This window comes from Chiloscyllium plagiosum, unplaced genomic scaffold (assembly GCF_037043375.1).
Source record: "Chiloscyllium plagiosum isolate Xiang-an unplaced genomic scaffold, Cpla_swu_hap1 HiC_scaffold_19, whole genome shotgun sequence".
Taxonomy (NCBI): domain Eukaryota; kingdom Metazoa; phylum Chordata; class Chondrichthyes; order Orectolobiformes; family Hemiscylliidae; genus Chiloscyllium; species Chiloscyllium plagiosum.
The window spans coordinates 59,461,510-59,484,262 of record NW_028270157.1 but is presented as its reverse complement, the minus strand read 5'-3'; the positions used below and the strand labels follow the sequence as shown (position 1 = coordinate 59,484,262).

Sequence of the window (22,753 nt, the reverse complement as noted above, 5' to 3'; positions counted from 1 at the left end):
CAGATTTAGCACAGAGTTTAACACTGAGACAGAGTTAAATTCATTTTAAACTGGGAACAGGATTGTCAATCGGCAGCTAATTCTCAGATGTAAAAGCTTTTTTAAAAAAATATAATTGCAAGGAAATATAACGCCAACTAATGTATACTGGAAAGGATAGAGATTCGGGGGCACAATCCCATTGTTCATAAAAGACACTCATGAAATAGATACAAGCATTCTTTGTTCATTGGATCTCTGAACAAACACTGCCAATTGTTATTGCCTTCCATCAACTATAAGAAATTGGCTCACTGCCTTGCTGTCAGAATGGGGACTGTGTCTTGAGCATTATTGCAGGCTAAGCAAGTAGAACAGATGATTCAAATTAGTTTAATGGATGCTTGCATTTCTTAGTGTCATCTGAAAACAATCCATATGAAAGAATAGTGTGTAAGTTTACCAGATCAGTGTAAATTAGATTTTGGATGCATTAATTTTCTTCCCATTGTATGCTAAGCCCCATTTAAGAAAAGGGGAATGTTTTTGGTGTTACATAAAAATGTACGAAGGCTGAATGAACAAAAAGGACAGGACTAATGTAGAAATCTTCTGCATTGCTAGAAACAAAAGTATTTCTGTTTAGAGAAAGAGATAGCTGCAAAGTTCAGTGGAAACAAACAATTGCTGCATTCAGAACATCTACAAGCTGACCAAGCTTATAAAGTTGATTGGCAGTGATTCAAAAGTCTTTTTCTCTAACTGTAAATAAAACTAGAAATGGAAGAATTTAACTCCATAAAGCTGTTTAGATTCCAAAGTCAAGATATATTAAATATTGAGACTGTAAGGAAGATTGGACCTATGTTTTAATAGTGCTGCAGATCTGTAATTTATTGATTTCTGGAACTGTGTAATAAATGTTATCTGGCTATTAGATGTCATAGCGTACAAACACAAATTGAGTTTTCCGTGACCACTTTACGGCTTCACATTCTGTATATCACTGTAGAAAATCTTTCCATTTCATACAGTGCCTACATTATATCCAGTTGAACTCTGATGTTAGTAGTTTGCAATTGATACAAATTATTTTTATAAACTTTTGATTTTAGTTAACGTATATAACAAAGTTTGCTTTTGGTTACATGGGTCTCTGAGCAGTAGCAATACATTTAGTAATTACTCATATAGGACATAAATATTGAAAGGGTGATCCAAAAACATGCCCCAAACACGTATTGGTTTTGACACTCTACTCTCGTACATTTTCTGGTATTTTAGAGCATATTGTAATTCTGCCTTTCAAAAACTTGCTCCTTGAATGGTTAGTTATGAAATAAGACAATAATGGCAATTCATGAATGGTTAGCTCAGTTTTGATTTTTTTCAATGACCTGGCCTTAACAGCTACTTAGCGGATACTTTATAATGTCAGAAGAACTCGTCTATGTGTGGGTAAATAACATAGCTACGTTAAATGACAACTGAACAGGGTTCATAAGAAAGTGTACGCCCCGGACAGCTCAGAATTGAGGGTTTAGTTTGTCTAGTTGATATTTTTTAAACACTATGGGCGGCATGGTGGCGCAGTGGTTAGCACTGCTGTCTCACAGCGCCAGGGACCCAGGTTTGATTCCAGTCTCAGGCGACTGTCTGTGTGGAGTATGCACATTTTCCCAGTGTCTTCATGGGTTTCCTCCGGGTGCTCCGCTTTCCTCCCACAGTCCAAAGATGGGGGCAGATTAGGTGAATTGGCCAAACTAAATTGCCCACAGTGCCCAGGGAAGTGTAGGTTTGATGCATCTTTCGCTGGAAATGTAGAGTATTGGGATAAGGGAATGTGTATGGGTGGGATACTCATCAGAGGATCGGTGTGGACTTGTTGGCCTGTTTCCACATTGTAGGGATTCTATGAACTACAAAGCAGTAAATATATGTCTCTAAGAGTTTCTATCTTACTGAGAAGGCTTCAAGACAATTCACGTCCAACAACCTGCACTGTAAACTCTGCTCAAATTTTGACAGCTGTGATAAATTCCAGCAAAGCAACTGAGACAATCGACCATTTTCTAAAACAACTGCCAGCTTCCTAAACAAAATAACCCACAACATTAAAAAACAGTCAAATTTCCCTATCTCTCTAATATTAATGATTACTTAAATTATCAGGATCCAGGTCCGTGTCTTCACCAAAAAAAAGAAACTGGATTTTTCTCGAGGTATGAGCAGTAAGTCTACTAGATTTGTTGAAATCCATCAAACAGATTAAAACTGACTAACAACCAGGATCGAAGCCAGCTTAGGTGGTGGAAAAAAGCACTACTCTGCAACTCTCAAAACTATAATCAAACAGTTTGCACTACACATCATCAAATTGCTTTGTAATAACATTTTAAAAGTGGAATTCTCTTATTTATTTAAAATGTGTAAAAGTTATTATTATTTCTGTCCTTATTTTCAAACCCTGGTCTTTCCCTCTGTGCAGTGAAGGGAATGTATAGTAAATCCAATAAATGCATTTATGACAAAGGAGATTGAATTAAATCTGTAGCTGTGATTAACCTTAGAGCCGTCAGTGACAATGGTCAGACATGCTGCATAAAGTTACTTCAAGGAAGTTCAAGCCGTTTTCATTATAATATTGTTATTGTTTATTTGTCAAAACATAACTTGGCGAATAAAGACTAACGAGAAATGATTAGGTAGTTAAATTTGTGTGATTGTATAAAACAAATGATCATGAATTGACTATCCATGTTACATCTCTCCTTATATTTGCTTAAAATGTTTATTTGCCATAAAGATGTGGGAGAATATGTGCAGTAAAGAGGATGTTGGGATTCATTTTGAATTGCTCACATAATGGTCTAACACCACAGAGTGAACTGAGGGTTTTTCTTCTATATCGTCACTCTTTTGTTTCTAAGATTGCCAACAAGAATGAGAATGTCCACGTTCTTGGATTGTTGTTTCTGAGATTTACTCTCCAGACCTCTACACTTTCTATCAAGATGAATCTAAACATTGACCAAGCATCTTGTTGTGGGGTGTGGAGGTGGAAACTATGGGAGAGTGTTACAAGTTTATATGGTTGTCTTGTGTTTTAGGATGTCTCTTTAAATTAGGATAAAGTGAAAGAAAGAAGGGGGTCACATAACCTAATCTGAATTCTCCCTGCATGAGGCATAAGTGGCCTGGTTACTCATGGGGACACCAGTTGTTCTCCAAGGAAGATGGTGCAAGATTTTCATATCTATAGACAACGGTGAGAGCATCTGCTCTGACCGTGCATCATCTCCAAGTCTAACGGGAAGCTGTTAAGGATGTCATGTTTGTAAATGATTGTACATTAAGCTATCTGTGCAATTCCAATATCTGAAATGGAACATTTCTACCTGGATCCAAGGCCCTGAGATTCACATTATCATTGGAGTGCATTTTCTGAAGGAAAAGTCAATAAAAACACATTATGATTTTGTTGTTGTTTTAAAATATACCTGATCTTCTCAAATCATCTGCAAGAATCTGAGAAAAAGAGAGGCAGAAAGAAAGATATTAAGATAACTTGTTTTATATCTGAAGCAGAAAAAAAATCCTCTCTATTGTTCACCATGCACTCAGATTCAAAAGACTAAGTTTGCAGGGATTGAGCAGAAGCTGGATGTTTCACCTAGAAGGAACAATCTCTAGAATAATCCTCACAATGAAACCCATTTCAGTTATTTGAAGGTACCCAGCTGGGAAAGGGAAAAGGAAATGTGCTAGTGGGGGCAGTGAACACCTCTGGACTAGTTCTGAGAGAATAAAGTGTCTATTTAAGGGACAGATAAACCATAGTGGGGAATTTTTCATAGTTTCTAAAGTTAAATGGGGTATCTTTTCTGTAGATTAAGATAGAAATTGCCTGATGAATAGTGCATAAATAATGTTTAACTTTGTTATAATAAAAGTCTTGAAACTTGAAATCCTCTTGTTTGATCTTTCAAGTCAGTCACTTGAAATTCAAATTTATTTTACAAGATATTGATCTCAAATGGGGACCATAAGCCATTGCTTCTTGATGACTTCTGTGGGTATCCTGTTATCAAAAGTAGCTTTGAGGAGTAGATCACTTGCAGAGCCTTAGCATCAGGTAGCAGGATCCTGAGCACCTAGAGAGATACAGAGGTGATGAATAAAACTGATTATATGCATTCAGGGTATGTGAAATGTCCTTCAAACTAGTAAAAGCTATTGGAGCAGAACGTTCTGTCTGTGTTTAGGTTGATGAAAATCACCTTGAAAGATGTTGCAAATTCCAACTCTGAGGCTTTCTTCAAAATATGTCATACATTTTGTTATTCCACTGAAAGATAGAAGTAAACATAGGATACAGTTGTCTTAATTGCATTAAGCACCAAATCCCTCCATACCACTGTTAATATAATGCAAAAATTAAATATCTCCCTGTTATATCTTCTCCAAAATTCAGCAAATTAATAATTCAATTGCCGAGTGATAATTTCTAAAGGGTCAGTAATTGTGACTATTATTCCTCGTGTAATCTGCCTCATCTTGAGCTGTCACATGGCACAAAGTTGAAAGCTTTGAAGATCTTCACAGATGAAGCATTCATCACACAAAAGAATATCTGGATATAACTCAGCTGAAAAAATAATGTTGGACACTGACAGCTCATTGCTAGCTCAGCTGTTGAGATGTTGAAATGGCACAAAATGCCTATGACCACAATCAGCAAAAAGTATAATTCTCACGAAGAAACAGTCTGGGTTTATATGCTGACCAGTTCATTAGAACAACACAGGTCATTTGTCTATATTTTGAAAAATGTGCATTTTCACATCTGTAAAGAAAATGGCTTCTGCAGGTTCAAACAGAATGACATGGGAAAGACATGGATTCATGCAGAAGTGTGACTCGTTTACATTAAAAAGAGCAGTTTGCATTTATGTAGCACCATTAATGTAGTAAAACATTCTGTGACACAGGAGCCTTTCTGAAGCAAATTTTGACCCTAAGCCACATGAGGTAAAAGAGCATATGACTAAAGACTAGGTTGTACAGAGTGCCCCAGAAGGAGGAGAGAGAGGCAGAGAATGTTTTAGGGAGGGAATTCCATATTTAGGCCCCAGATAGATAAAGGTGTGGGTGACAATGATGCACAAGAGGCCAGAATTGGTAACACATATCTTTGAGGATTTGGAAGAAATGACTTTGGAGCAGGAGTTCAATATTTGACCCTTCCAACCTGTGCATCGTTCAATATGATCATGTATGATTTAATTGTGCTCTCAACACCAGTACCCTGTCTGCCCATGGTAACCCCGGAGTCAAATGCCTCTCAAATATCTATGAGACTCTGCCTTGAATAAATTCAATGACCTAGCCTTCACCTTTCTGGGGAAGAGAATATCATTTATGAAAAACCCACTGAGTGAACAAGATTCTCCACATCCTTATCTTAAAAGTGAGACCTCCTGTTCTTAAACAGTGTCCCCTAATTCTAGTCTCCCTTGTAAGAGGAAATGCCTTCTGGTATCCAGTCTATCATCTTTCTTCAGGATCCTTCTTTGCTTCAGTAGGATCATCTCTCATTCTTCTAAGCAGCAAGAGGATATTGGACCAACCTGCTTCAGGGCAGGAAGAGATTGTGAAAACTGGGAGGGGCAAGGCCATGGAGGGATTGGAGAACAATGGAGAAAATTTTAAAGTCAAGCTTAACCATTAGCCAATGTAGGCAAATGAGGACGGATGGTCTAGACTCAGTACAAATTAGTGCATGAGTAGCAGAGCTTTGGAAAATGTTATGTTAAGGAAGGGTGGAATGTGAGAAGTTGACTAAAATGGTGTTGGAATAATCAAGTTTAGAGACAAAAACTGACTGAGCTGATGCTGGAGTGAAATCAGGTGATGCTGCAGAGATGAAAATAGATATTTTAATGCAGATATAAATATGTGGGATCTTGGGATCAAATCTGACACCAAGTTTGCTAACACTCCAGCTCAGTCTCAACCAGGAAGTTTATTCTGTCAGAATCACCATGATTCATAGATGTGTACAACTCAGAAGGAGACAAAAATTTGACTGCAGTAGGCCCATGTTTTAGCTTTTGGCTCATTGCCCTAAAAACTGCTTTAAAATTACCAGAACTTAAGACAATCACTTTTTCAGACAGTGAGTTCCAGACTCTCACTATCTTCAATAAAATAAATTCTCTTCCATTCTCCTCAGCCTCTGACATTTTACCTTAAATACATGCACCCTTATGAGTGACCCCTCTACAAATGGGAATAGTGTGTTCCTCACCACTCTATCTAATACCTTCATAGTCTTACCTTCGATGCAGTAAGGAACACACTGCAGCCTATCCAATCTTTGCTCGAAGCTCAGACCCTCCAGCCCAGGCGGCATCGTGGTAAATCTCCTCTACACCTTCTCTTGTGCAATCATATCCTTCCTATAATAATGTGGTGATCAGAGCAGCACGCAGTATTCTAGTATTTTATGCAGTGCCAACATAAGCTCCCTGCTCTTTAATTCTGTGCCTCGTCTAATAAAGGCAAGTATCCCATATGCTTTCTCAACCGTTTTTTTGGCATACTTGCAAGTCAGCACATTCTTTTTAATGGCACAATTTGAAGTTTTGTTTTGAAGATTTATAGTGCCAACTGATTGCGTCTTTTGCTTTGATTATTTCTACACAGAATTGGTCCACTTGGCAGATTAGGTCTGGCAATAATAATTTTCGTTTAACACTCACATGAGTCTGCCTTTTGGATCTGGGAGGGTTAGTTCCTGATTATAGCCTTATCGACTGAATACACTCTGTATAACTTGAGTTCCTTCCCTTTCCTTTGTATCCATAATTTTGAGTGAGAGGCTGGGAACTGCAGAATTCTGATAAACTTTTGTGACTACTGTGCACTTTTCCAAAACTAGCTCCAGATTTTGATCCAGACCAATTCATAAAGCTTCTGACTACTCAGTGCCAGGTTTCCCTGCCTCAGGCACCAGAGGTAACTTCTGGAGAGGGCTGAGCCAGTGATGTCTCCATCATGATTGAAGCCATCTTGGATGCACATCTTTGTTCAAGGGGGAATGACCTTTTTAAACAGAATAGTTTTTTTTCAACCACAGACATTGATACAATGAAAACTGAGTTGGCTTGGTCTCATAAACAATGTCAGACATTGACTTGCCAAAGTGAATCTTCTATTGAAAGGGTTAAAAATAGATATTACTTTTTGGTTAAATTAGCAATAGTTCTTTGAGCCAAAAGTACTGTCACAGTATTTCCTTCTGAGAGAAATGGGAAAGCCTTTTATTTGGTCAAGATTAGGGAAGCAGAGCTTATCAGGGATAGCTCACATCTACATCCTGGCAAAGAGACAATCTTTTAACTCCAAATGAAATGTATTTATATAACATCTGTTTTGACCTCAGGATGTCATTAGTTCCTTTTAAAGTAAATTGATGTTATAATGTGAGAAATGTCGCAGCCAAAGTGCATCATCAAAGTCCCACAAACTGCAATGCAGTAACGACCAGATACTAAGTTCTGAAGAAGGGTCACTGAAACGTAAACTCTGCTTTCTCCCTCCACAGATGCTGCCAGACCTGCTGAGTTTCTCCCACAATTTCTGTTTTTGTTTCAGATCTTCAGCAACTGTTAGTTTCTTTTGCAATGGTTAATGAGGGATAGATGTCCAAGACACCAAGAAAGAACTCGCCTACATGTGACTATAGATGAAAAACCAGTAATTAGGAGGGCACAGTGGCTTAGTGCTTAGCACTGCTGCCTCACAGTGCCAGGCACCTGGGTTTGATTCCAGCCTCGAACTGTGTAGAATTTGCACGTTCTCCCCGTGTCTGTTTGTTTCCTCCACGTGCTCCTGTTTCCTCTCACAATCTAAAGATGTGAAGGTTAAGTGAATTGGCTGTATAAAATTGCCCATAGTGTTCAGGGATGTGGAGGTTAGGTACATTAGTAAATGTAGAGAAATGAGTTTGGGTGAGATACTGTTCAGAGGGTCAGTGTGAACTTGTTGGGCTGAAGGGCCTATTTCCACACTGTAGGGATTCTCTGATACTTCTATTCAATGAAAGTGTCACACTTCTAAGTGAAGGATCATAAGTTCTAAGTGAACTTATTAGATTAGATTACTTACAGTGTGGAAACAGGCCCTTCGGCCCAACAAGTCCACACCGACCCGCCGAAGCATAACCCACCCATACCCCTACATTTACCCCTTACCTAACACTACGGGCAATTTAGCATGGCCAATTCACCTGATCTGCACATCTTTTGGACTGTGGGAGGAAACCGGAGCACCCGGAAGAAACCCACGGAGACACGGAGAGAACGTGCAAACTCCACACAGTCAGTTGCCTGAGGCAGGAAATGAACCTGGGTCTCTGGCGCTGTGAGGCAGCAGTGCTAACCACTGTGCCACCGTGCCGCCCACAACTTATGTAGTTCTAAGTGAAGGATCATAAGTTAAAGATCATAAAAACGATGATATCCTATGCTCTTCTGCTTCACCTTATGGTGCCTTCACTACACAACAAGTGCTACTAATGTGACTTTGCTCAGACGAAACTCCTTAGAGAACCATTTAGTAAGGATCACTGTTTCAAAGTAAGGAATTGCCCTTTGATGACAGAGATAAGGAGGAATCTTTTCTTATAGAGGGGCATGAATCTCTGCAACTCTCTTCCTCAGAAGATAGTGGAAGCAATGTCTTGAATATTTTCAAGGTACATGTAGATAGATTCCCAATAAACAAGGGCTGAATGGCTGACGTGGAGGAATCGGATCATGATCATATTGAATGGCAGAGCAGGCTCAAAGGGCTGAATGGCCTACTCCTACTCACAAATTGTACGTTTGTAAAACGTGGTAATGCCCCTATCTCTGAGCAAGAAGACCAAGGTTCATTTCCCATCTACTCCAACGGTGCGTAATAATATCTCTCAACAGATTAGCGTTGGGAAGGACCTATAATTCTTAGCTTAGGGCTCTTCCCGTGTTTCTTCCTATGAGCCAGGAGGTCTGGGTTCAGGTCTCACATACAGTGGAAGTGTACGACACCATTCAGAGCAGGTTGATTAGAAAATACCTCTGAAAGGCTTGTTTTTTAAGGAGTGAGCTCAGAGTCAAAACAGTCAATAGCTATCAGATGGGGTTGTGCCTCTTTTAAACAAAAACACAATGGATCTAACTCTGTCGCTAGCTTACAGCAGAAGGTGATTGAAAACACAAAGTTCTGAACTCATTGCGAAAATAAATTGCAATGTTGTGTTAAAGTGAGCACATCTTTTATCTGCTGTTCAGCCAAAATCTTGGGTCCTACTCATACAACAAACCTTGGCACAGAATGTTCATACTTGGTGCTGACCTAAGGTTATGATGGAAATCTGGGCGGAGTTAAATCCCTGCTTCACTCCCAAAGTTCAGAAGGACTCCTTGCTCCCGAGCCTTGCCTGATGTCTCTGCTGACACCAGATTTAAACTGGAACTGTTAGAGTTGGGTGTGAAGCATAACCATTTGCCCTTGATACCAATTGTAGTGTCAATGCAGTTTGTAGGAAACAGAGTTACAGATCAGCACAGGGTCAAAGCTAACTTTCCTAGGAGAAGTGAAAATGTGTTTTCAAGTTGAAATTTATTTTGGAACACGAAAGGAATTAATTTAAGACTTGTCATAGCTTGTTTAAGCAGGGCTTAACAACGATTAATGGTTACTCAATCCTGCAAATTGTGCTGATTTAAAATAGCTACAACCCATTGATCTGGTCAACTATTTCCATTATGATATTAACAACATGGGAATCTATGATTGGTTACGTTCATGTGAATTTATCACCTGTTCAGTTGAGAGGGTATGTGACGATATTATGGCTTTGAGAGGTGTGTTTTGTCCTGGTTTGTTTTTCTTTGAGGAGAGGTTTTAGGACAGAGGAGAGGAGCTGTCTGTTTGAATCCAATAAAGTAAATAGCTTGTAAGACCTTGGGTTTTGTTTAAAGCTGAAACAATAGAAGCAGCCGGAATGGGTGGGGTCAGGCTTCCTCAGAGCCAGGATTTTTAATTCCTGTTTTTTTAGTAGCAGTTGCTGGGATCTTGAAGCTGGATTGCTGTCAAATGTTCCCTCTAGCCTTGTGGTCAAAACGTCAACAGATCTGGCAGCATCTGTTGGGATAAAACAGAGTTAAATACACGTCTCCCTGTTATTCCAACTTCTTCTTTTGTTGTATTTTAACAATAATGCAAGAATATATTGTGTTTTGCTTGAAGACTAATAGATTGACCAATCGAATTACATCTGGAATGCAATGCTTGGCACTTGCCTTTTCAAAATAAGAAAACGTTAGAGTCTAGGTTTTCCTGTTACAATATTTTGGAGTGGGAATGGGGTTTAATCTCGTCCATAGCAGGTATAATTATTCCCTGTATAGGAGAAGTCTGCCTTTTTTAAATGTGGTTAAATTGTACACTCTCCTGAATGCAATAGTTCTCTTCTCAGCACCTTCTGAGTTTCTCATTTTCCTGAGATAAAATTTGTGTTCCTCTTAAGTTCACTAGAAGAAACTGATTAAACATTTTGCTTTGTTCTAGTTAAACACATTTAACTTTTGTCTAGTAACTCTTGTATTCACTGGTGTACAACAATGAAAAATGACTATTTCAAATTTGTGATGCTCAGTATTTTTAACCATTTGTCCACGGAATATAGGTAAGATTTTGCATTGGAGACATTGCGGGTACCACGTAGAGTAATTGAAAGAAAGGTAAGATATGCTTCCGTAATTGGAGGTGGACGAGCAGGAGGCTGGAAGAACACAGCCAGCCAGGCAGTATCAGGAGGTGGAGAAGTCAATATTTCGGGAGCAGACAATGTTTGCTGCACAACTCATCCTCTTGGTTGGATGTATTTTGAAAATGATCCAATGTTGAGTGAGGAAACCTGTGCTGAATGTTGTTGTCAAATGTTCCCTCTAGCCTTGTGGTCAAAACGTCAACAGGTCTGGCATCATCTGTAGAGACAAAACAGAGTTAACGATTCAGGTTCAGTGTATTTCCTTCAGAACTGACTGTAGCTAGGAAATGTAGGATCAAGCAATATTTAAAACTCTGGACAAAATCCTAGACTTTTCCAATCTCTAAAATACTGGACAAAACTGAGGGCTTCGCAAAACTTTAACAAGGTAAAGCCACAGCTAGTCTGAGTTCTGTGGAGAATACACAAACAGAACACACAGAATGGAGATGGCTGAATGGAACCATTGGTCAGCCTGAAATTCTGAGTTACATCTTCTCTCTAAGAGGACAATCAACTGAAACTAACAGAATCTATCCAGTTGCTCTCGATGTCGTCTCCTCTATATTGGGGAAACAGGGCGCCAACTCATGGAAAGTTTCAGGGAACATCTCTTGGACATACGCACCAAACAACTTCACCCCCCTGTGGCCAGCCACTTCAACTCCCCCCCCCCCCAACTCCGCCAAGGACATGCAAGTCCTGGTCCTCCTCCATTGCCAAATCCAAGCCACCCGACGTGTGAAGGAAGAATGCCTCATTTTCTGCCTTGGGACCCTCCAACCACATGACATCAACGTCAATTTCACCAGTTTCCTCATCTCCCCAACTCCCACCTCATCCCAGGCCCAATCCTCCAACTCAGCACTGCCCTCTTGAACTGTCCTACCTGTCCATCTTCTTCCCACCTATCCGTTCCACCCTCCCCTCCAACCTACCACCATCACCCTCCACCTGCATCGACTTATCGCCTTTCCAGCTACCTTTCCCCCAGCCCCACCCTCAACTTTTATTTATCTCTCAGTCTCCTTCTCCCTCCCCAACATCCCTCCCCCCCCCCCCCCCCACCACCCTCCTGATGAAGGGCTTATGCCCTAAATGTTGATTCTCCTGCTCCTCGATGCTGCCTGACCCCCCTGTGCTTTTCCAGCACCACAGTTTTCAACTCACGGACAGTATGGAGCTTGGACATTCAATCTCAATTAAAATCCATTCACACATACTCTAATCATCGGAAAGCCAATAAACTTCAGAGAAGAGCACTAGAGCTCCGTGATAACTACAGATTTGAGAGGAGATAATGGGGCATGCAGTCAGTATAACTGCCAGCCCGATCTCACCTGAGGGAGGGGCCTTTTCAGCAGAAGCAGCTTCCACCCCTGCAGCTAGCAGCTTGGGAACCAGGAAACACGGGGCCGAGAACAGGGAAGCCAAGCCAAGGGCCTCATCAGACCAAAAGAAATCTGAGAGGGGGAAGCCAATGGTGCTACCTGAACAAGAGCTTGCAGACACAAGCCTGTTTCAAACTAAGAGAACCAATGGTAAGAACCTCAGCAACGAGCGTGCTTCAAAACCACATTTTGAGTGGTGAGCATAAACCCCAGAGACCCCAGGTACCAGCCTAGCTAGCAGGGAGGGGAACATTGGTGGTGACAGTGCATTAGGACCCCAGGGTAGGAATTCTGACTAAAGACTCTGCTTAAAACTGGTGTTTTCTGTGTGTCAGTAGGATGAGGTTCTAATAGTGTTAATCAAGCAAATAATGTATTTAATAGGACTGCTGCTCTCTGTAAATTAACTGTCAATTTCTTTGTTTATTGCAATGCCTCATTTGCTTGTACTGTAGTTAGCTTTTTGTATTTTAAATAAACGCAGAGATTCTTTTGCCCGAAAACACCTGTCGACTGCCTCTTCGTTTTCACATTCCCTACGTAAGTCCAGTTCCAGAACCAGGGATCTGGGGTGATTTGAACCAGTTGAAAATCAGAATAACATTTTTCTGTAGGGATCTGGTTAGCATAAACGCTGAAGATTGATGGAGATGGAGCCCAGAGAGAGAGAGAGAAAAAAAAACAGCCAGGCAGACAAAAGAATGGGTAAAGGGCAGCTTGGGGCAGTCAATAGCTTCTAATGGAGACCTGAGTGGAACCAATGAGTTGCTTGTGGTAGCATCCCCATTTCATGACAAGGCCTGGTGTGTGGGGATTTGGGGAAAGACGTGGCAGAAGGTGCTTAGGCCCTAAAATCATCGAACTCGTACATTCAGTTCCCAAGTGGAAACTGAGGTGCTGTTCTTCCACTTGTGCTGAGCTTTGCTAGAGCACTACAGACTGATGTTGACCAGGTAACATGGTAGTGTGTTGAAGTGAAGCTTAGTGCAGACTGGAAGAAAAGCACCTTGTTTTCTGCTTGGAGACCCTGCAGCCTTTGGAGATCAAATAGAGTTCAATAATTTTAGGGCCTGAGCGCCCTCTCCCATATCCTTACCCCAACCCCCACAGATCAGGCCACGTCATCACATGGGCTGCTAATACAAACAACCCATTGTCAGTCACTAATGGTCCCCATTGGCAGCTACTCCCCGAGGTTGACCTTTATACCCATTCTGTTGTCTGCCCAACTGTTTCTTGCTCTCGCTCCATCTATTGTTTACTCATTCCCCCTCCTCCCACCCGATCTTCAGCATATATACCAACCTTTTTTTAGCTGCCCGAAACATTGGCTCTGCTTTCTCTTCACAGGTGCAGCCAGAGCTGCTGAGTTTATCTAGCATCCACTGATCTTTTTTTTTGGGGTCAGAATGCATATCGGGAATTTATATTGAGAATTATTGAACAATGCACTTATTAATGAGTGTTGACAGAGACACCAAGCTGTTCAGGTAAGGCTGAAACCTGTGAACAAAATAACAGTTGAATTAGTGGTTGAGCCATCACATAGTGACCAGTAACTTGCTGTGGAATTCCTTTTAATTCGGGGTTTGATATTGTGAGATATTGTGTTATAGGTTATCTTGCCCAACTCACAGCTCGCTATGTTCATTCATAACTCTTTACTAACCCATTATTTACTACAACACACTTTCATTCATTCATTCATAAACCTGTGGTTCTGTGGAATATTTTACTATTGCAAGAGTAAAATATACTACTAACCTATTCAGATCAACACCACCCCCACCATCATGTCTCCATGACCTACTCAAAACTATGGAAAGATGATAATATTAATCAACTGTCTCTCGGACCTGAATAGATTGCAGAACTCCAAACAGTTTCCCCAATTAGTATGTACTTGACAAATACTTTTTAATTGGGCTGTTATCCCTTTAAGAAACTAACTGTCAAAACAGCGCTTATGTGAAACCGCATGAAAGAATGAAATTCACACCAGCAAATAGTAAACAAATCTCACAACCTAGCTGCATTAATCAGTTTAATATTCTTTATTAAGTACAGTCACAATTTTTAACTTATTTTGAGCATATAGCCCTTGTATTTTTTATTAACATTTACTAACTTAAAGGGTTAACATCTTTTAATTATGCAAGCACACCAGACAGTCTCTTTTAATCCTATCAGAAGTAGCAGCGCCTGTTTTAACCCATCTCCTATCTTCCAGGACAGAAATCCCTCAAACCTTTGTGTACTATAAATTAAACAATGCAACACCTTAGAAATGAATTTTAATATATTGTGTTTAAAGTGGCTCATGTAAGAACTGTACTTCAGATTCTATTGTTGCCTCAAACTTGTGCTACTGCAGTTCCTGCATAAAGGAGGCTATTTTCGCCTCACACTGATTTTCGTCATTATTTGAACACGATCCCACAATATTGAGTACATGTATTAAGCATAGCATAAATTGTGTCGCAGATTTATCAGTGATGTGGGAAATAGAGATAGTGAGGTGCTGGACGTCAGACTCTATAAAATGTGGAGCTGGAAGAGCAGAGTAGGTCAGGCAGCATTGGAGGAGCAGGCAAATAGACATTTCTGGTCAGCACCCTCCATCAGGACCGGGGAGGGGGAAGGGAGCTCAGAAATAAATAGAGAGGGTGGGGTGGGGCTGGGGGGAAGGTACATGGAATGGTGACGGGTGGACGCAGGTAGATGGTTATTGTGATTGGTCATTGGGAAGAGTGGAGCAGACAGATAGGAAGGAAGATAGACAGTTTACGTCTGGTCAGGGAGGCGGTGGGGAGAGGGAGGGCTGGACAGGTGACAAGGTTAGGGGTGGGGAGATTTTGAAGCTGGTGAACTTTTTGTTGAGCCCATTGGGCTGTAAGCTCCTGAGGCGGAAGATGAGGTGTTGTTCCTCCAGTTTGTGTGTGACCTAATTTCGACAGTGGAGGAGGCCAAGGATGGATATGTCACCAGGGGAATGGGAGGAGGAAGTTGAAGCGGCTGGGAACTGGAAGGTGGTGTTGATTGGAGCACACAGAGCACAGATGCTCCCCAAACCAGTCCCTGCATCTGCATTTGGTCTTTCCAATGTAGAGGAGACCACATTGGGATCAAAGGATGCAATAAATCAGATTGGATGAAGTATAGGTAAATCTCTGCTGGATTTGGAAAAATTGTTTGGGGCCTTGGGTGGAGGTGAGAGGGGAGGCATTGGGACAGATGTTGCACTTCCCCCAGCTGGAGGAGGGGTTGGTGGGGAGTGTGGGACTGATGAGGGAGTCACGGAGTGAGCAGAGTCTACGGAACGCAGATAGGGGTGGGGAAGGGAATATCATTTTGGTGGTGGGGTCTGACTGCAGGTGGCAAAAGTGGCGGAGGATGATACTTTGGATTGGGAGGCTGGTGGGGTGGTATGTGAGGACCTGGGGAAGAGGAGAGGGCAATATATTTATTGTGGTTGGGGGGAGGGCGTTTGAGGACAGAGGTGTGGGAACGGAGGAGATACGGTTGAGGGCAGTATTAATCATGGAAGAGGGGAAATTACAGTCTTTGAAGTAAGAGAACATCCGTGATGTCTTGGAGTTGATTTCAACATCTTGGGAGCAGATTTGCAGGAGGGTGGGTAAAAGGAAGTGTTGTCGAGGTAGCTGGGGGTGTCGATGGGTTTGAAATGGATGTCGCTGCTAAGTCGTTTAGCGGAGATGGAGGAGGAAAGGTCCAGGAAGGGGAGGGAGGTGTCAGAGATGGTCCAGGTGATTTTGAGGTCAGGGTGGAAGATGTGGGTGAGGTTGATGAACTGTTTGAGCTCCTCATGGGATACAGTCATCAACGCAGCAGAGGAAGAGGTGGAGCATGGTTCCAGTGTAACTGTTGAAGAGGGACTGTTTCACGTATCTTACAAAGAGGCAGACATAGCTGGGGCCCATGCAGGTGCCCATAGCCACCCTTTTGGTTTGTAGGAAATGGGAGGACTCAAAAGAAAAATTGTTGAGGCTGAGGACGATTTCCACCAAGCGAGTGAGTGTATTGGGGAAGGGGCACTGGTTGGGTCTATGGAAGAGGAAGAAACGGAGGGCTTTAAGCTCTCAAGAGGGATACAGATGTAGAGAGACTAAATGTCTATGGTGAAGATGAGCTATTGGGGGCAAGGGAACTGAAAGTCTTGGAGAAGGTGAAGAGTATGGGTTGTGTGCCCAACATAGATGGGGAGGTCCTGGACCAAAGGGGAGAGGATGGATTTGAGATAAGAGGAGGTGAGTTCAGTGGGGCAGGAGCAGACAGAGACAATCGGTCGACCGGTGCAGTCTGGTTTGTGGTTTTAGGGTAGGAGATGGAAATGAGAGGGTGTGGGGCAACTATCAGGATGGAGACCATGGATGGGATATCTCCTGAGGTGATGAGGTTGTTGATGATCTGGGAGATGATGGTTTGGTGATGAGAGGTGGGGATGTCAGAGAGTTGGTATCTGGCCTCAACGATGGCATATGTATTGGACAATGGACTGTGGACTTTAAATGTGATGTGGAGGTGCCGGTGTTGCACTGGAGTGGACAAAGTTAAACATCACACAACATCAGGTTATAGTCCAACAAGTTTATTTGGAAGTACAAGCTTTCAGAGCGCTGCTCCTTTGTCAGGTAGCTAGTGGGGCAGGATCCTTCTTTTACTATAAATTCTATGTTCTATGATCCTGCCCCACCAGCTACCTGATGAAGGAGCAGCGCTCCGAAAGCTTGTACTTCCAAATAAACCTGCGTGATTTTTATTTTACTTTAAATATAACAGCAATAAAAAGTCAAAAAACAACACATTCTCGAGAAAGTGGTTCAGCTAACCTTCTGGTTGCAATGTAAATAATGTCTCAGATATTTATTTACACTGTTGCTTTAAAAACCTTTTGCCAATACTTCAAAACATCTCAATTTATTCTTTAATCACATTCACCTTTGTATTTCCCCAGAATATTCTTCCCAAGGGCAAATCATCATGCAAGACCATTTTACCAAGATATAAAATAGATATCACCAACATGAGTATATTGCTGACTTAGTTATTGGTCGCACATTCAAAAACAAGCTGTATCACAATTACTTGTTGGCATATATATCATCAACCTTTCCCTATAGTGAATGTAGTTTACATTGTAAGGGAAACAACCTTTGCCAGGATCTGAATCTCCCGGCAATGCCCCAGAGGTGATGAACAATTAAATTACAAAAGTGGAGTAATTAATTCATGGCTCTTTAAAAGCAGCAGTGCATTTAAACTTGAGGGTTTACTGCTGCAGCTGAATAGGTGAATAGGTGAAGTAAGTGACCCAACTACAGACTTGTACATGTACTTAAGTATTGTGTAACAATTAATATCAAATAACAATTTTGACATTAACCAAGTTAGCACCCAAGATCAGATCACACCACGGCAGCAGAATATCCACACAGACTATTGGTGTATTTCAGGAATGTTTTACAAGTATTTGTTTTGACTGTTTTGCTCACTGAATCATGGTGCCTGAATTAGATTAATAGATCATTTGACATAATATAGTCACAGTGTTGAAGTTTCCTTCATCTGACTTGAGTGACCTTGTACCTATTCATGTTTTAAAAATTACTTAATTTTTAAGTAATTCTTAGAATCTGATGTATTTGCAAAGGAAGACGTCAACGAACATGCCTTACACAGTGTTCTAAAGTACAGCTTCAACTGGCAACTTGTATGCTTGCATTTTACATATTCCAGAATGTCCTGGCTTTAAAACCAAGTTTTTGATTTGACACAATATACCAAATCATACACCCATCATGCTGTTGGGAAAGGAGATCCAGCATTTTGACCTGACAATAGCGAGGGAACAGGTACTCATGGTTAAACCCACTGGACAAGTAATTCAGAACCCCTGATTTAATGTTCTCAGGATGGTGTTCGAATTTGACTGTAGCAGGTAATGAAACTTGGATTAATTTCCAGGCTATAAAGAGCAAAGGGACAGTTAAGGAAAAGGTGGGATGAAGGGAAGTTGTGGGAGACTTTTAAATGAATGTTTGATTAGATTCCCTACAGTGTGGAAACAGCCCTCCGGCCCAACAAGTCCATACTGACCCTCTGAAGAGTAACTCACCCAGACCCACTCCCCCTGAATGATGCACCTAACTCTATGGGCAATTTAGCATGACCAATTCACCTAACCTGCACATCTTTGGACTGTGGGAGGAAACTTATGCCGACACAGGGAGAATGTGTAAACTCCATACAGACAGTTGCCCAAGGCTGGAATTGAACCTGCTGTTCAATTATTAACCTATTTACTAATTTCCCGACTCCTCAACGCAAGTGTAAAGCATTAAATGCATTTAGCAAGACCAATTCTGTACTGTTGGACACTTAGTCCAACAACTTTTATTTAAATAGCACTTTTAATGCAGGAATGCATCCCATGGTGCTGTACAGGAGTCAATCAGACAGAAAGTGAGACTGCAACAATGCAGCAGATTCTGAGAGTAATCCACATCCCCCTTGACTAATGCACCTAGCAACCATAACATAACCTGCACATCTTTGGAATGTGGGAGGAAACCAGAGCAGCCAGAGGAAACCCACACAGACACAGAGAGAATGTGCAAACTCCACACAGACAGTCGCCCAAGGCTGGAATTGAACCTGGGACCCTGGCACTGTGTGGCAGCAGTGCTAACCACTGAGCCACCGTGCCACCTATTGAAGTTGAGCTGCAACGAGCCTGACGTGATTTGAACATGCAACCTTCTGATCTGGAGTCAGATGCGCTACCATTGCCCAACAAGCCCATGGCTCCATATTCACCAAGGAAAGGTTATAGTAATCCAAGAGGAACAGTGTGCAATATTGGACAAAATCACCAAAACAAGAGAGGAAGTATGCAAAGTGTTGGAATCCTTAAGTGAGATAATTGCCAAGACCAAGTGGATTATTCCCAAGGATGGTGAAGGAGGTCAGGGAGGAAATAGTAGATGCTCTGAGGATTATTTTCCGATCTTCACTAGCTACAGGTAATGTGCCAGGGGACTGAAGGACTGCAAATGTGGTTCAGTTTTCAAAGGGTGCAAAGGAAATGCCAAACAATTGTAAGCCAGTTAGTCTTGCTTCAGTGCTGGGCAAGTTGTTCGAATTAATCCTGAGGAATCAGATGAATTGTCACTTAGTAAGATGTGGATTAATCAGGGATAAGCAGCATGCCTTTGTTCAGGGAAGGTCATGCCTTACAAATTTGATTGACTTCTTTGAGGAAGTGGCAAGGAGGATTGAGGGTAGTGTGGTGGATGCTGTCTCCATGGATTTTAGTATGGCATGTGACATGGTCCCACATGGTAGACTAATGAAAAAAGTAAAAGCCCACACGATACAGGGTAAAATGTCAAATTAGATCCAAAGGGTAATTATCAATGGCTATCCTTTTGAATAAAAAGCTGTTTCAAGTCGTGTTCCACAGGGCTCAGTGTTGGGACCCATGCTGTTTGTTTCATAAATTAGCGATTTGGACTTGGATGTGTCGGGGGGCACTATTGGGTAATTCAAAAACATAAAAGTCGGCTATATAGTGCATAGTGTAGAGCAGTGATTCACAATCGTTTTTTGGCCACAGCCTCTCTGCGAGCTCTTCTCAGGTTCCAGGGCCCCTCTTTCAAACAGGGACAGGGATACAACACGCACAGATAGACATGCTGATCTTCAGATAATGAAGAATGGCGATAATAAATGCGAGAACCCTTGATTCAATAGGTTGACCCAGTGCAGTCTGATTCGTGACTGACTCTGAAGTGAGGCTGTATGGGAGGAGCTTAAGTAATTAATTTACCAGGTGCGCCGAATTTGAACGGTGCGTTGGAAAGATGTTATAAATAGGAGGGAAACTATTAACTCCATTGAAGATTGTTGCCCCCATTGAGAATGGCTGGTGTAAAGGTTAGCTGTAAGCACCAAAATGATGATGGAGTGGGCAGGCAAATGGCAAATGGGAATTCATCTCTGATAAGTGTGAAGTAATGCTTTTAGGAAGCTCAAACAGCAAAAGGTAATACACAATAAACAGGAATACGCTAAGAAGGATAGATGAAGTGAGATCTTGTCATGCAAGGGGACAAGTCTCTGAAGTCCCCAGTACAGGTTGCAAAGACATATGAAATGCTGTCCTTCATTGGCAGAGGTATAGAATATAAAAGTAGGGATATAATGATGCATCTGTACAAGACAATGTTGAGGCCTCAACTAGAATATTGTATGCAGTTCTGGTTACCACATTACAGGAAGGACATAATTGCAGAAATGATTGACTAACTGACTGAAATGTTGCCAGGGTTGGACAATTGTAGCTACGAGAAGAGCCTAGAGAGTTGGGGTTCTTTTCCTTGGAACAGAGAAGGCTGAGGATTGACATGACTGAGGTGTACAAAATAGTGAGGGGTTGAGATAGAGTAGACAGCAAGAGCCAGATTCCCTTGGCAGAGAGTTCAAAAACCAGGAGTCATGGATCCAAGCTAATTGCCAGAATGATTCGAGAAGATGTAAGGAAATAATTTTTAAATTATTACACAGAGAGTGTTGGATGTCTGGAATTCACTGCCTGAGTTGGTGGTGGAGGCAGAGAGCCTAAAATCTTTCAAAAGGTACCTGGATCTGCACCTTAATTGCCATGAGATGCAGGGCTACGGGCCATGAGCAGGAAGATGGGCTTAGAAAGGGCATCTGGATGTCTTTGGACAAGATTGGTCAAATGGATCTCCACTGCCACTTTTCTGTGCTGTATCACAGTGGCATAGTGTCAAGTCAGGATGACTTGGAGTAGAACTTGCTGTTCATAGTTCCCATGCATCTGCACAAATGCTGCAGATGTGCTGTAACCTCAATTGGCACCAAGCTGAACAGCTCTTTTGGAGGCATTTCCAACCTCAATTCTATGAATTTGAGCACATAAGCTCCTGACTCGGGGAAAATTATACAACTGAGTTAAGGGGAAATCTATGCAATGGGACAGTTTTGTCTCTATCTCTGTTTGCCCTGTCACCTTTGTGCGAGCTCAAGGATATTCCCCGCCTGGTCCCCCAGTCAGCACAGACGGGTTCTTGTATCATCTGTTGCTGTACACCATTCACTTCCTTACCTTGGGGCACCTAGTGTTTGTCCTTGCAGTGACAGTCCCCAGCAGAGTGCTCTCTTTATACGAGGAGGGGGTTGGTGTCCTCCCTGCCCTGTTACCATCAGAGTCTTGTGGTAGACAGTGTTGCACGCAACAGTCAATACAATTTAAGTGGGTTCATGACATCATAGGCCATGTATTATTTTGTGTCTTCCAAGAAGCCTGTAGGGTTGTGGAGGAGGTCATTTTAGCTGACTGCCTGCCTCTGTTTGGTTGCATCTGTGCCAGGGTGGCCTTGGAAAGGGGGCATATGGTGTCCTGAGGGAGAACAACAACTCCACTGCACCACCCACCGTGGCATGTTTACATTTCAACTTCACTTTTTGTTCCATTTTGTGAATTGGGATTTTTGTTAGTGCCTTCAGGAGCTGCCAATTTGAACTTGGTCAATTGATTATTGGTTAAGATAGTCGAAAGAAGGGTTGATGGTAGCATTATACTCCCAGCTGTCAGTCATTGGTAACCCCACTATGACAGCTTTCACATACTCCCATATCCCCACCTCCAAACATACACTATTACATTTTCATACTTTCAAATCTTCTAACAAAACAGTGTCCCGTTTCCAACTTTAACAACATGGTATTGATATTGAAAAAGCACATTAACTCACTTAAAAAGAAATCCTGGCATCCACTTTCTCAATATGAGTCGCAAAATGAAAATATTTACATCCTAATCATGAAGCAATTCCTTCTGGAATTTAACTGCCCTGAATGTTTTACTTTTGCTATCAGCGTCGTTAGGCGTACGAGTGTTCAAGGATGTGGGAGTGGCAGTAAAATGTTCGACATTATTTCTTTCCCTTTTACCATGCAACATATTGCATGTTTGTAGCAGCTCATTAGTTTCAGTATCAGGAGATGACACTCTGCCACGTCAGTAAGACTGTGTATGTTTGTATTTGCTAATGTCCTTGGCTGGTAATTCAGCCTTGGATGTAGACTTGGCCTGATTGGATGGTGCTTCACAAAAAAAATTCTGCACTCAACAAAGACTGATAATTATGTCCAAGAGTTCTAACCTTTCTTTTAAATATATACTTGGACTTTTTTTTTACAGGAAAGGGTATATTTCACACTGGCCTCTGTTGGGGCTGAATTAGTTATTCAGGCGTCTGTCATATCCTTTTGTTTTCATTTAGGGAAAACAGCAGCAGCTGCTTAAAAGGAAAACCATGTTTCTATTTGTATAATATATTTTACAAGTACAGGTTTTTGGTTTTTAAATCAACAAAATGCAGAAATCTGCTGAGCTTGTGGCTTTTCAGTATCCACTCCCATATGCTGAAGGCCCCGTTTAAACATTAGCCGTAAGTTTGCTTTTGTATGTTTTTTTAAAAGGCCAGTCTCCTTATTTCATGTGGAAGTGGAT

The 22,753-nt window shown here is 41.6% G+C and overlaps 1 long non-coding RNA gene across 1 annotated transcript; it reads right to left on the bottom strand.

The window, feature by feature from the left end:
- Positions 1-3,953: 3,953 nt before the first annotated feature.
- Positions 3,954-22,158, bottom strand: LOC122559521 (uncharacterized). The gene is made up of 6 exons (XR_015760488.1): positions 21,993-22,158; positions 13,498-13,695; positions 10,949-11,018; positions 9,993-10,173; positions 4,260-4,327; positions 3,954-4,133 (listed from the first exon to the last, which is right to left on the bottom strand). It is a non-coding gene; the product is annotated as an uncharacterized LOC122559521 (long non-coding RNA).
- Between the last annotated feature and the right edge of the window lie 595 nt (positions 22,159-22,753).